This window comes from Staurois parvus, unplaced genomic scaffold (genome assembly GCF_062004578.1).
Source record: "Staurois parvus isolate SC_StPar_1 unplaced genomic scaffold, SC_StPar_1.0 ptg000054l, whole genome shotgun sequence".
NCBI lineage: Eukaryota > Metazoa > Chordata > Amphibia > Anura > Ranidae > Staurois > Staurois parvus.
In genome coordinates, this window is record NW_028317850.1 from 5,461,951 (window position 1) to 5,475,940 (window position 13,990).

The window sequence follows — 13,990 nt, forward strand, 5'->3', positions numbered from 1 at the left end:
CCGGCTTCTGGCGATTGACAGCCGAGGTCGCCAATGGCAGCACGTGTAGGGCGTGCACGGCTCGCATGCACCCCCTACCCAGGAATACAAAATCACATGTATATATACACGTGATTTTGCACATCCGTTCCGCCCTGTAGCAGTACTTCTGCTATAGGGCGGACTGGAAGCGGTTAAGAAGGTTAAATGGATAGCAATCATGGCATACCTAGGAACCACTGACATCTCTGGGAATGCCAGTTCCTATTAAGCAATGTGGTGAGGACAGCAGTGGAATCACTGCCAAATGTGGTCATGCCCATTTTTGTGACCCTAAAATGTCTTTAATTCCTGTAACTAATATATATATGTATCTTAAAGGTTGCCTTCCTACTTCCAGGCTGCTCATAGGATGCTGTAAAACCAAACTAGGAAATAGAAGAATGATATTTCTGTCTATGCAGTGTGGAAGAAGTATGGGAATCACAATAGTGACCAAAATAAATTACAAAATATTTGGTACGTAGCAAAATTGACATCTATTTCAGTTGTGTATTTAGCTGTTGAGGTCCAGGACCGATCTAGCCTGCCTGATCTTGAGATGCAGAGCATCAACACACTTTCCTTTTAACCTTGTGGCTATGTGCACTGTGGTGGTTGGGCTGGGCTTTAGTGCCTCATTATAGGGCCGACACTGCTGATGCCACTGGTCTTGAGGTGGCAAAACCAAAATCTGGGGGGCACAGCCCACCTCAGCAACCCCCCCTAGATCCAGGCCTGCCTGAGTCCCATTTTGACAAAGAGAGCAAGAAGCAGAGTTAAAAGAGCAGTAATGTGTACATCTTGATTGGAACCTAATTTATTGAGCTCAGACCTATACAAGATGTGTGACGGAATTTTACCCTTTTACACACCTTTGTTCTACAAAGACTTACAGGAGACTGATGCCAAGACGTACTCGGGTATTCATGTTAATTCTATGTAAAAATACTTTTAATGATTTTTGATAAATATGTAACCAAATTACCAATCAACTAACACAACATTATCCATATTCTCTAGAAAATACTTGGCAATAATCCCAAGACATAAGTGTTACCTCAAGTCACACTGTTAACTACTTTGCATAACGGGCAGTCTAAAGAATGAGTGGCTTCTTGGTGGATTTAGCAATTCTTCACTTGAAAAAGCAATGCCCCTGGAGTACTTTTTTGTTATTTATACAGACATAATCCGATCTGGTAACATGTAAATGTAGTTTTCAGATGACATGATAAATTGGTTTCCACTTCAGTAGACACCGTTGGCCAAATTTGTTCTAACAATTAGTTGCTGTATACTTAAAACCAGGCTACATGATTGCATTTCCAAATGAAAAATTTAATGTGCAGTTTTAAATGACTTTTGTTGCTAGATGGGCTCAAGTAGCATTTATTTAGTATACATACACACAGCCAAATAAAGTTTACTTTTGACTTTCACACAGTAAAGCACATTGGCTGTTTATCATGTAACATGCAAATTAGGCAGGCAGTAGTGAACTATTTAACGTGCATTAAATAGTGAAGCGCTCCCAAATTATCTAAAAAACTAATATACCCTCATACCATAAATACCCACTGAACTTAAACTAATTGATATTAAAAGTGATAAAAAAACATTATAAACTAAAACAATTAGTGGCAAAAATTCATAAACACTTCTCATATATACCAATATATTATTACCTCTTAATAGATCTGTGATAAAAAATAACAAATATAAAATTCATAATAAATACTCAAATAACAGTGATGGAAACGATTATCATAATAATACTAATTCATGAAAAATGTGACAAATCGTGATACTTGTGACAAACCTAAAAAATCAAAAAAAATATAGTGATTCTGCAATAAATTCTATAATACATATGGCTTGTGATAAACCCTATAACAAAAATAAAAATAGAATAAAATAAAATAAATCGCTTCTTAAATCAGTGAAGAAAAAAAAAAAATAAACTCAGTGTTTCAGAATAAACTCAAATAGTCCATGCAAAATTGTGAAACACTCTGTGATCTTCACTTCTAGTGCTCAAGAAAGGAATCCTCCAACGGCAGCAATGCCTGCTCACCTCCCCTCCTCGACCCACACAGGGCCAAAAGGCAAAAGACTCTCCTTAAAGGCAATCCTTTCTCCAGACAACTCAGCCAGGAACCTCAGGACTTCCACTCCACCTCCTCTCACCACGTCATATAGGACACAAACAAAAACTTCCCATAGTGTAACACCGTTTATTAAAAGTAATATGGCATAACAAACTTTCCCACTCACATGTAATCTTTGAATACAACGCTTTTCCACCTCTAGTGAACTATTTAAGTGTTTGAGCCAAAACTTTGCTTTTGAATGGAAAAAGGATCAAACCTCTTTCACGTTTTTGTGGCTACATTTGGGAAATTTTTCCTTACTCAAGAAATTTAAACAGAGCTCAGTAAGTGAGAGTAAATCTCTTAAAGCGGTTTTTCAGTGACTTGTGGAAAATATAAATGATAGGTTCACCTTTCTACAAAAAATAATAAATGCACATTTTCTTGCAGGTACAAAATGTGTACGTATTATTTTTTGTAGTAGGAGCCTGTAAAGCATTGCACCAGCAATCAGCATATTGCTGATGTCATGCAGGTCTCCTGCAGACTATCAGTGTATCAGCTTGTTCGTACATCCCATATGGGTAAGCCGATACTTCTGACAGGAAAACTCAATGAACTACCACAGCGCTGTGGTAGTTCTTTGAGAACTACAAGCTGAAAGCTGCTAAGGCTATCTTGACTTGTAGTACATTCATTTACAGAACACTGTGAATGAATAATGCGGCCATGTGGGTGGCTCCCCGCCCGGTCATGCTGTTTTTAAAAAGTGACAGTTAGTACGGGGAACTTCTCCACTTACAGCTGTTATGGGGGGTTGGGGGGGCCTGCAGGATCGGGGAAAACCCTAAAAACTAGTGGAACATGTAACATGTTCCTAAAGGTGGAGTTATCCTTTAAAAGTCATCAGCTACAAAAACTATAGCTGCTGATTTTTAATAAACAGACACTCACCTTTCCCTGGATCCAGCTCTGTGCATGGTCCCACAGCTTTCTGGGATTTGTGCAATTGAAAAGGGAGGGGGGATGAACTACCGCTCAGATCGCCTAGGCAAAACCAGGTACCTGCTCCCTCCCCCCAAAAAACAAAAATTAAGTGCCTTATGTAAAAGAGGAGGGGAGAGGAGGAAGAAAAGTGGAGCTTCCTCTTTTGGGTAACTTTCTGCTTTAACTTCTTTTCTATTTAAAAGGAGTCAGACAAACATCCTCCCCAATAGGGACACAGACAGAAATAATACATTTTCTAGGAGGGCGGGGAAGACTTAGGACCTCTGTCAGGATTTTATTGCTCCCACTCACTTCCTGCCTAGGTGATGGATGTTAGAATACATTGAGAAGAAAAATCTCCTTTTTAGAACTGTTAGAAAAATACCAGTGAGGACATATAGGACATATATAGCAATACAAAAGAGAAACCAGAAAACCAGAAATTCTAACCCTTCTCCAATAGTTGGTTGTTGGGCTTTAACAACGAGTGCATGTGGGTGAATTCCTTTAGAAACATGAGTAGCATGAACGTCAACTGTTGCCAGGCTAATGGCCCTGGGTTGTCTAGTTAGGGCATCCACATCTGTGCCCACTTCTACAGTAATTGTCTCATTCTCTCTCATAGCAGCAATAGAAAGGGTCATTATTATGAGTCTGACACATTAGCACAAAAAAAAAAAAAAAAAAAAGAATTGGGCACAGTTGGGGTAGTCCATGGTGACCAATCCTAATGTTTGTTTAACTTTTCCATAAATTGAAAGGTAAAGCTCATTGGCAACAGTTCTGGTTCTGTGCCACTTTCCTTCTCTAATTTTATTGAATTGGACCTTATATGTGTTCTGTAGCTTAATGGGGTTTTTACAGTCATAAACATGTAAGGAAATGTGGTTGGTTACCTTTTGGATTTGACCCCAGAGATTGAAATAACTTGCTTTAAATATTAACAGGATTATGGGTTTTTGTTTGTCCAACGCTTATAAGCAGTCACCAAGGGCGGACTGACCATTTGGAAACTCGGGCACCACCCGAGGGCCTGGGGTCAGTAGGGGGCCCCATGAGATGCCCCTGGTACCTTTTTCATAGGCTTTTTTGAGTTTGTGCAAGGACACAGGGGCCCCATGATCCCCTATTGTCCGGGGGCCCCATGAGTTGTCAGTCTGCCCCTGGCAGTCACAATCACCTGCTGTGTGTGTATATATATATATATATATATATATATATATATACATTTTTTAAATACTTGCAAACATTTTATACAATGTAGTAATTCTGTCAATGAGTATATTGTATTCCTGGAAATGCACCCATTCCATGCAGAATCATGCTTTATCCGAGGAGCTGTTGAAACACACTTGAAAGCAATAAGAGATAGAGCAAGATGGTGTGGCTTTGTATCTTGAGCAGTTTAGATAAATTCTGCCCATCCTTGGTGTTGTTTTTCAACCCTACTCTCCAGAAAACATGACTTGTCTATCAGCAGTTGTTTCTCGGAACCTTTGAAAGCTTACATTTGCTGAATCAATAATGCTGTCTATCCACTTTCATCTCTGTTGTCCCCTTGTCCTGCCTTCCCTTTACTGTATGTAGACACATATGTGAGCTTTAGTTTTAGTATCGGTCCTTTTGGTGGGTAATGTAAATTGACTATTATCATTTCATGATTTTATCAAAATTTTGCATTAACTTCTTACAAGCAGATGTTAATAAGGGGGGAGGAAATAAGTGGTAGATCATATAAAGGGGAAATGGTAAATGAGAATTATTTTTTGATATGTATATATGACATTTTTATGGTAAATCTTATTAACACCATTCTTTATTGTTGGTTTGTTCAGCTCATTAACTCCTTACACTCCTGAACTAAAGCAATATATGAATTTGTAACATCCTTTACAAGCATTGCAACAGTGCCAACAAGTCAGACTAGTCCCTATTGCGCTGTATGCATGGCAATGGCTTATATTTGTTCAGTAGTAAAACAATTAGAATCACGCAAAGGGGTTAATTTACTAAAAGCAAACAGGCTGTTCACTTTGCAAGGGAATTTTAACTTTGGAAGAGAATTTTCCCTTAGCTTAGTGAATTTTGCAATGAATACCCAATCTACCCAATCTCCTGTAATTAAAAAAAAAACAAAAACAGTATTTTTGTTTGCACATGATTGGTTGATGGAAGTCAGCAAAGCTCGTTCACTAAGCTAAGGTAAAATTCCCTTGCAAAGTAAAAATTCCCTTAAAAGTGAACAGCCATATTGAATTCAGTAAATCAATTCCAAAGTCTTTTCAACTCTTCCAGCTCCATGTCTCAATGACCCATGTTCCTTTGCTGTTACCATTTTCTGTCTTTATATGGTCATACTGCTATGAGATCGCATTGAAGTTTTTCAGATTAAATGACACTTTATTTGTTTATGGGTTTCCCCCGTATGCTAATTATTTTTGCAAAAATGCTTAAAATATCCTTTTTGCTGTTTAAAATTGTGGTCATGTGACTGCAATGATCATTTTATTTTCTTTACTGTTCTCAGTATGGGCAGACAGCAGCTATACTCAACTTACTTGCATCCTCAAGGACCAAACCACTAGCACCTTCTGGATTGTCAAAAGGTTGCAATGCTACCTGTCACACAGCTGGAAGTTTAATTACTGGAGAGAGAGGATAATATACAGCGGGTAAAATAAGTATTGAACACATCACCATTTTTCTCAGTAAATATATTTCTAAAGGTACTATTGACATGAAATTGTCACCACTTATCGGTAACAACCCATTCAATCCATACATACAAAGAAACCAAAACAAATAAGTTCAGAAATTAAGTTATGTGTAATAAAATGGAATGACACAGGGAAAAAGTACTGAACATGCTAACTGAAATGTATTTAAGAGTTCATACAAAATCCTTTGTTGGTAATGACAGCTTCAAGATACCTCCTGTATGGAGAAACTAGTCGCATGCATTGCACGGTGTGATTTTGGCTTATTCTTCCACTCAAAAAGTCTTCAGATCTTGAAGGTTCCATTGGCCTCTTCTATGAACTCTGATCTTTAGTTCTTTCCATAGATTTTCTATTGGATTCAAGTCAGGTGATTGGCTGGGCCATTCTAGCAGCTTTATTTTCTTTCTTTGAAACCAATTGAGAGTTTCCTTGGCTTTGTGTTTGGGATCATTGTCTTGCTGAAATGTCCACCCTAATTTAATCTTCATCATCCTGGTAGATGGCAACAGAGTTTTATCAAGAACGTCTTGGCATTTTTCCATTCATCCTTCAATCCCTCCCAATCATACTTCCACCTGAAGTTTGCCAGTACCGTGTGCTGAAAAACAGCCCCACATCATGATGTTCCCACTTCTAAACTTTACTGTTAGTATGGTGTTTTTGGGGTGATGTGCAGTGCCATTTAAACTCCAAACATGGTGTGTGTTATGGCATCCAAAGAGTTAAATTTTGGTCTCATCTGACCAGACCATATTCTCCCAGTATTTCCCAGGCTTCATCATGTTGTGGGGATCGTTTCTTCAGCAGGGACAGGGAAGCTGGTCAGAGTTGATGGGAAGATGGATGGAGCCAAATACAGGGCAATCTTAGAAGAAAACCTGTTAGAGTCTGCAAAAGACTTGGGACTGGGGTGGAGATTCACCTTCCAGCAGGAAAATGACCCTAAACATACAGCCAGAGCTACAATGGAATGGTTTAGATCAAAGCATGTATATGTGTTAGAATGGCCCAGTCAAAGTCCAGGCCTAAATCCAATTGAGAATCTGTGGCAAGACTTGAAAATTGCTGTTCACAGACGCTCTCCATCCAATCTGACAGAGCTTGAGCTATATTGCAAAGAAGAATGGGCAAACATGTCACTCTCTAGAAGTGCAAAGCTTGTAGAGACATCCCCAAAAAGACTTGCAGCTGTAATAGCAGCGAAAGGTGGTTCTACAAAGTATTGACTCTGGGGGGCTGAATACAAATGTTGCCACACTTTTCAGATATTTATTTGTGAAAAATGTTGAAAACCATTTACCATTTCCTTCTACTTCTCAATGATGTGCAACTTTGTGCTGGTCTATCACATATAATCCTAAGAAAACACATTTACATTTTTGGCTGTAACATTACAAAATGTAAAACATTTCAAGGGGTATGAATACTTTTCAAGGCCCTGTATTTGTATATTTTTAAACAGTTGTTCTCAAAAGTCTGCATACCCTTGAAGAATTGGTAATATACAGCACAGTGTGCACCATTTTTAAAGAAAACATGAGGGAGCAGACACAAAACATTTTTTTTATTTCTTATGGGATTAATATTCAACTGTAGGTCATAACAGAATGGCACAATCATAAAACAAAACATGGCACCAAGTAAACAAATGAAATGACCACTGTTCAAAAGTCTGCATATTCTTAGTTCTTAATACTTAGCATCAATGACAGCATGCAGTCTTTTGTAATAGTTGTCTACGAGGCCCTGAATTATTGCAGGTGTCATAGTTGCCCATTCATCTTGGCAAAATGCCTCAAGGTCGTGCAAAAGTCTTTGGTCATCTTGCCTGAACCACACGTTTGAGATCTCCCCAGAGTGGCTCGATGATATTAAGATCAGGAGACTGTGGTGGCCACTACAAAACCTTCACCTTTTTCTGCTCTAACCACTGGAGGGCCAACTTGGCCTTGTGCTTAGGGTCATTGTTGTGCTGGAAAATCCATGGAGCGTCCCATGCACAGTTTTCATGCAGAAGAATGCAAGATGTCTGCCAGTGTTTTCTGATAACATGCTGCATTCATCTTGCCATCAAGTTTCACTAAATTCCCTGTGCCTTTAGAGTTCACACACCCCCTAAACATGAGTGAGCCACCGCCATGCTTCATAGTGGGGATGGCATTCTTGTCGCTGTTGACCGATCTCCAAGCACAGTGCTTACAATTGTGACCATAACCTCTATTTTGGTCTCGCACTCCAGATTGCCGTCACCTTGGCTTGATATCAAGAGATCACAAAATATTCCACTTCTTAATAAATGATTGAACAGTACTGACTGCCATTTTCAAGGCTTTGGATATCTTTTTATATCCTTTTCCATCTTTATAAAGTTCCATTACTTTGTTACGTAGGTCTTCTGACAGTTCTTTTCTGCTCCCCATGGCTCATTATCTAGCCTGCTCAGTGCATCAACGTGAGAGCTAACAAACTCATTGACAATTTATACACAGACACTAATTGCAATTTAAAAAGCCACAGATGTGGAAAATTAACCTTTAATTGCCATTTTAATCCATGTGTGTTACCTTGCGCACCAAGGCCAAACATTCCAGGGTATGGAAAATTTTATTCAGGGCCATTTGTGTTATGTCTGTTATCATTATGATTTAAAAAACAGCCAGACAACTATATGGTAATAAATGAATTTATATGATCGCTATCCCTAAATAAAAGACAACTTTTTTGCATGATCAGTCATATTTTCTTTTACAAAGAATTTTATTATAGAATAGATAGGAGCAGTGAATCAGTCAACAACAGATACATTGACCAACAGGAATAAAACATACAAGGTATTCGATGAATATTACAAAATACGTACTGATGGAGAGACATAGAAATAAACAGCATACTTAAGTGCCGAGTACGGAAAGAGGAGAAAAAAAAAAAAGGGGAGAAAACAATAAGTTGCAAAAATGGTAAACGTTTATAGACCAATGAGAATATAAACTCTAAGGAAAAATTGTCACTATATCAGCATATAGAAAGCGGAGATGATATGAGATGGAACCTCTCTGAATAAAAATGGGCATTCCACATGCAGGGCTCCCGATGGAGTCCAGCATAAGGATATAGTATTGCTGGTGCGGCACTCAAAGCAATAATCACAATCAGTACACATAGCATGGAAACAGACTAGACAAAAGGAAAGAGAGGAACGAAGAGGAAGGAGACAAAAACAAAAACAAAAAGGGCTCCAGGGGGATCGCAGCAGAAAAAAAAGAAAAGAAAAATAAACTGATATGTAAATTTTATATCGACAAAAGGGACTGGTCGAATCTCGATGGTTGGGCTATATCAAGCCAGGGATGCCATGTCTGCAGGAATTTTGTGTGGGTGTCTAACAGTATAGCCCTCAGTTTTTCATTGACCATTATGAAGTTCATCTGGCTTTTGACAGCTTCGAAGCTGAGGAGGGGAGTCTTCCAAGCCCTTGAGATCATCAGCTTGGTAGCCATAAACAGGTGTGATGCCAGCTGCCGTTCGGGACGAAGTAGGCCCACTAATGGTTTAAATAAAAGCGCTTCATACGGGTTGCGCTTAATGTCTGTGTGAAACATAGTACAGAGAAGGACATAAACTCTGATCCACAATCTGCAAACCTTAGGACAAGTCCACCAAATATGGACCATAGTACCCATTTGTTGACAGCCCCGAAAACAAGTCGGGGAATATGTAGGGATAAAACGAGCCAGACGAGCAGGTGTGTAATACCATCTATAAAGAACCTTATAAGCATTTTCTAGTATGATAACATTCCTAGAGCATTTAGATAACGCTTGGGTCATGGTCCGTCAATCTTGTTGATCCAGAGTGCCCCCAAGTTCCGACTGCCAATGCTGATGATAAGAACGGACTGGGGGAGTTCTAGAAGAAGTAATAGAAGAATAGACCAGAGAAATTAAGCCCGGAGCATGGGGTCTATGTCTACATTGATTTTCAAAAGGGGACAACCTGTAGGGTCCCGAGTGCGTCTGTATTAATGTATTGATAAAGTGGCCGATTTGAAGATAGCCATAATGTTCCCGCAATGGGATATCATGAGAGGAGCGCAGAGTTTCAAAGGTGAGTATTCGAGTGGGAAATAGCATCGAATGTACATCATGGAAGCCATGTGCTTGCCACCAAGCAAACTGTCCAGGGTTATCACCACCCGGGGCGAATAATGGGTTATGTAGCAAACGTAGTAAAGGTAGGTGGGCAGAGATGAGACCAGCGGAATATTTAATAGAATCCCAAAGACGAAGCGTTAGCGTCAGCGTCAGACTAAGGGATGAAGGTCGATGAGTAGAGGGAAGCCACTGCAAAGAAGAGAGTGGTATTGGGTGGGAATCCATCAAGTCTATAGTAGCCCACAAGGGAAAGTGGTGAGATGCATGAAGATGGGCTAATGGGGCAATATTGGCTGCCAGATAGTAAGACTGAAGATTTTGGACAGATAACCCACCCGCGGTCTTACGAGCAAATAAGATTTGTTTACTAATTCTGAGTCGAGAAGAACCCCAAATGAAAGACAGGCGTTTTCGCTGATGAATACGCAATATATGTGAGGGAACAGGGACAGGTAAAACTCGAAACACATTCAATAATATTGAAAGATAAGTCATACGGATCGCATTGAGTCTACCGAACCATGAAAGTAGATAGTGAGACCAGGAGGACAACAGCTCTGTCAGTTCATTAAAGACGGAGGGGAAATTAGCCCGGTAAAGTCCTTCATAAGTCGGGGTGAGCTTGATTCCTAAATACGGCAAGGCCGAGAGCCATTGAAAAGGAAACAAATGTTTCAGAGTAGCCAAGAGTGATGGTGAGAGGGTAATTGACATAGCCTTAGATTTGGCAAGGTTGACATTGAGGCCTGAGAGAGCTGCAAAGGAATCCAAAACCGCAAGTACATTTGGCAAAGTGACCCCCGGGTTCGTGACCGACAACAATATATCGTTAGCAAACATAGATAACTTATGCTGAGAACCAGCTACGTCTATTAATATCAGGATGCATACGAATAGATTCTGCCAAAGGTTCCAAAGCCAAGATAAATAGTATGGGAGAAAGTGGGCACCCTTGTCTAGTTCCCCTGCCAATCGGGAACGTTGAGGACTCGAAACCATAATATTTGAGTTTTGCTTGAGGGGAGGTATTGTCAGGGCTCCCAGGTGTGACCAGAGGTGTGTGGCTGACGCAGGGAAACGCAGACCTCAGATATGTTATAAACAATATAATTTATTAACACTAACAATACAAACATAAACGCAGTGCAATACTAAAACATAATACAGTGCAACCAAACCAAACCAACCACCCACAGATAACAGTACATACAAGCAAGCGTCGTCAGGCAGGCCGGGTCAATATCAATAGGGCAGGTAGGTACAGGGGGAGCAAGCGGAGATTGGTCGGGGTCACAGGCCAGGTTCAGCAGGTAGCAAGCAGCGTAGTACAGAGGGTAAGGCAGAGGGATGGTCAGGGTCACAAGCCAGGGATCAGAACAGGTAGCAAGCAGCGTAGTACAGAGGGTCAGGCAGAGGGATGGTCAGGGTCACAAGCCAGGGATCAGAACAGGTAGCAAGCAGCGTAGTACAGAGGGTCAGGCAGAGGGATGGTCAGACAAGCCAGGGATCAGAGCAGGGTCAGCAGAGAATCAGACAGGAACAGAGAACAGGATACAGGGCCCAAGAGAACACAACACCAAGGCAGAGTCTGCAAGTCTGGCCATCCCTTAAATACCCCAGCATAATCAGTTCCAGGTGTTAGCTGGCTGCAAAGTTGAGACTCTGATTGCTGGGAGCACCCGCTGGCCAGCCCTGGTACTGCAGATCAAAAGGCAGGTGAGTCCCACCATTGCTGGCTAGTCCATTCCTGACAGTACCCCCCCCTCAAGGAGCGGCCTCAGGACGCTCCAAACAGTCCTAGCTGGGCAAAATGTTCCACCGCCCGGGTCTGGTAACTGGCGGGATATCAAAGACTGGCACACCGGGCAGGACTCCGGGCAGCGGCACACCGGGCAGGGGCACACCGGGCAGAGGCACATTGGGCAAAGGCACACCGGGCAGAGGCACATCGGGCAGGACTCCGGGCAGAGGCACATCGGGCAGGACTCCGGGCAGAGGCACATCGGGCTGGACTCCGGGCAGAGGCACATCGGGCTGGACTCCGGGCAGAGGCACATCGGGCAGGACTCCGGGCAGAGGCACATCGGGCTGGACTCCGGGCAGAGGCACATCGGGCTGGACTCCGGGCAGAGGCACATCGGGCAGGACTCCGGGCAGAGGCACATCGGGCAGGACTCCGGGCAGAGGCACATCGGGCAGGACTCCGGGCAGAGGCACATCGGGCAGGACTCCGGGCAGAGGCACATCGGGCTGGACTCCGGGCAGAGGCACATCGGGCTGGACTCCGGGCAGAGGCACATCGGGCTGGACTCCGGGCAGAGGCACATCGGGCTGGACTCCGGGCAGAGGCACATCGGGCTGGACTCCGGGCAGAGGCACATCGGATTACCAGGCGAAGCAGCAGGCAGCGGGCCACCAGGCGGGGCGACGGGCACCGGGCCCCCAGGAGGGGCGACGGGCGCCGGGCCCCCAGGCGGAGCGGCGGGCGCCGGGCCCCCAGGCGGAGCGGCGGGCGCCGGGCCCCCAGGCGGAGCGGCGGGCGCCGGGCCCCCAGGCGGAGCGACAGGTCTCGGGCCCCCAGGCGGAGCGGCGAGCGCCGGACCCCCAGGTGGAGCGACAGGTCTCGGGCCCTCAGGCGGAGCGGCGGGCGCCGGACCCCCAGGTGGAGCGACAGGTCTCGGGCCCCCAGGCGGAGCGACAGGTCTCGGGCCCCCAGGCGGAGCGGCGGGCGCCGGACCCCCAGATGGAGCGACAGGTCTCGGGCCCCCAGGCGGAGCGACAGGTCTCGGGCCCTCAGGCGGAGCGGCGGGCGCCGGACCCCCAGATGGAGCGACAGGTCTCGGGCCCTCAGGCGGAGCAACAGGTCTCGGGCCCCCAGGCGAAGCGGCGGGCACCGAGTCACCAGGCACGACAGTGGGCACTGAGTCGTCTGGCAAGACTGCGGGCACCGAGTCAACTGGCGGAACAGCGGGCACCGAGTCGTCTGGCAAGACTGCGGGCACCGAGTCGTCTGGCAAGACAGTGGGCTCCGAGTCAACAGGCACGACAGTGGGCACCGGGTCATCAGGTATCGGATTGTCTGGCTCGACAGCGGGCACTGGGTCACCAGGCATCAGGTCATTTGGCTTGCCAGCGGGCCCCGCGTCATCTGGCAAGGCAGTGGGCACCGGGTCACCAGGTATGACAGCGGGCTCTGAGTCAATTGGCACGACAGCGGGCACTGGATCAGGTACCGGATCATCTGGATCAACAGCGGGCATCGAGTCAACTGGCCTAATAGGATCGTCGGGCTGGATCAGTTCATCATGCTGAGTAGCGGCATCAGGCTGAATGCAGGCATCAGGCTGAGTAGAGGCTTCAGGCTGAGTAGAGGCTTCAGGCTGAGTAGAGGCTTCAGGCTGAGTAGAGGCTTCCGGCTGAGTAGAGGCTTCCGGCTGAAGAGAGGCTTCCGGCTGAAGAGAGGCATCCGGCTGAAGAGAGGCATCCGGCTGAAGAGAGGCATCCGGCTGAAGAGAGGCATCAGGCTGAGTAGAGGCATCAGGCTGAGTAGAGGCTTCAGGCTGAGTAGAGGCTTCAGACTGAGTAGATGCTTCAGGCTGAGTCACGGAAGGCAGGTTCACCGGTTTGGATACTGGCAGGATGGTATTGGTTGGAAAGAATTTTCGCTTTTTTCTGGTTTTAACTACTGGAGCACTGCAAGTAAACGCAGGTCTGCAAACGAATGGAGCAGCTGGAGACAGAGAAGAACTGGAGGATGGAACAGGAGAGGGAGCAGTTGCTACAGAGGGCTTTTTTACAGGGTTAAAGGCAGGATAGGTGCAGCGAGTGGGAACAGGGTACTGACATGCGGTAGATAGCCAAGTATACTGGGCTGTAACTGGAGGAGCTGGTGGGAATACAGGAGTAGAGTTAGAAGCAGGACTGGGTTTTTGTAAGCTGACTGAGGCTGGGTGCAACAAGTCTGTCCATGTCTGCAGTATGGGTTGAACAAAGCTGAGCTTACACAAAGCCTGTCTGGTCA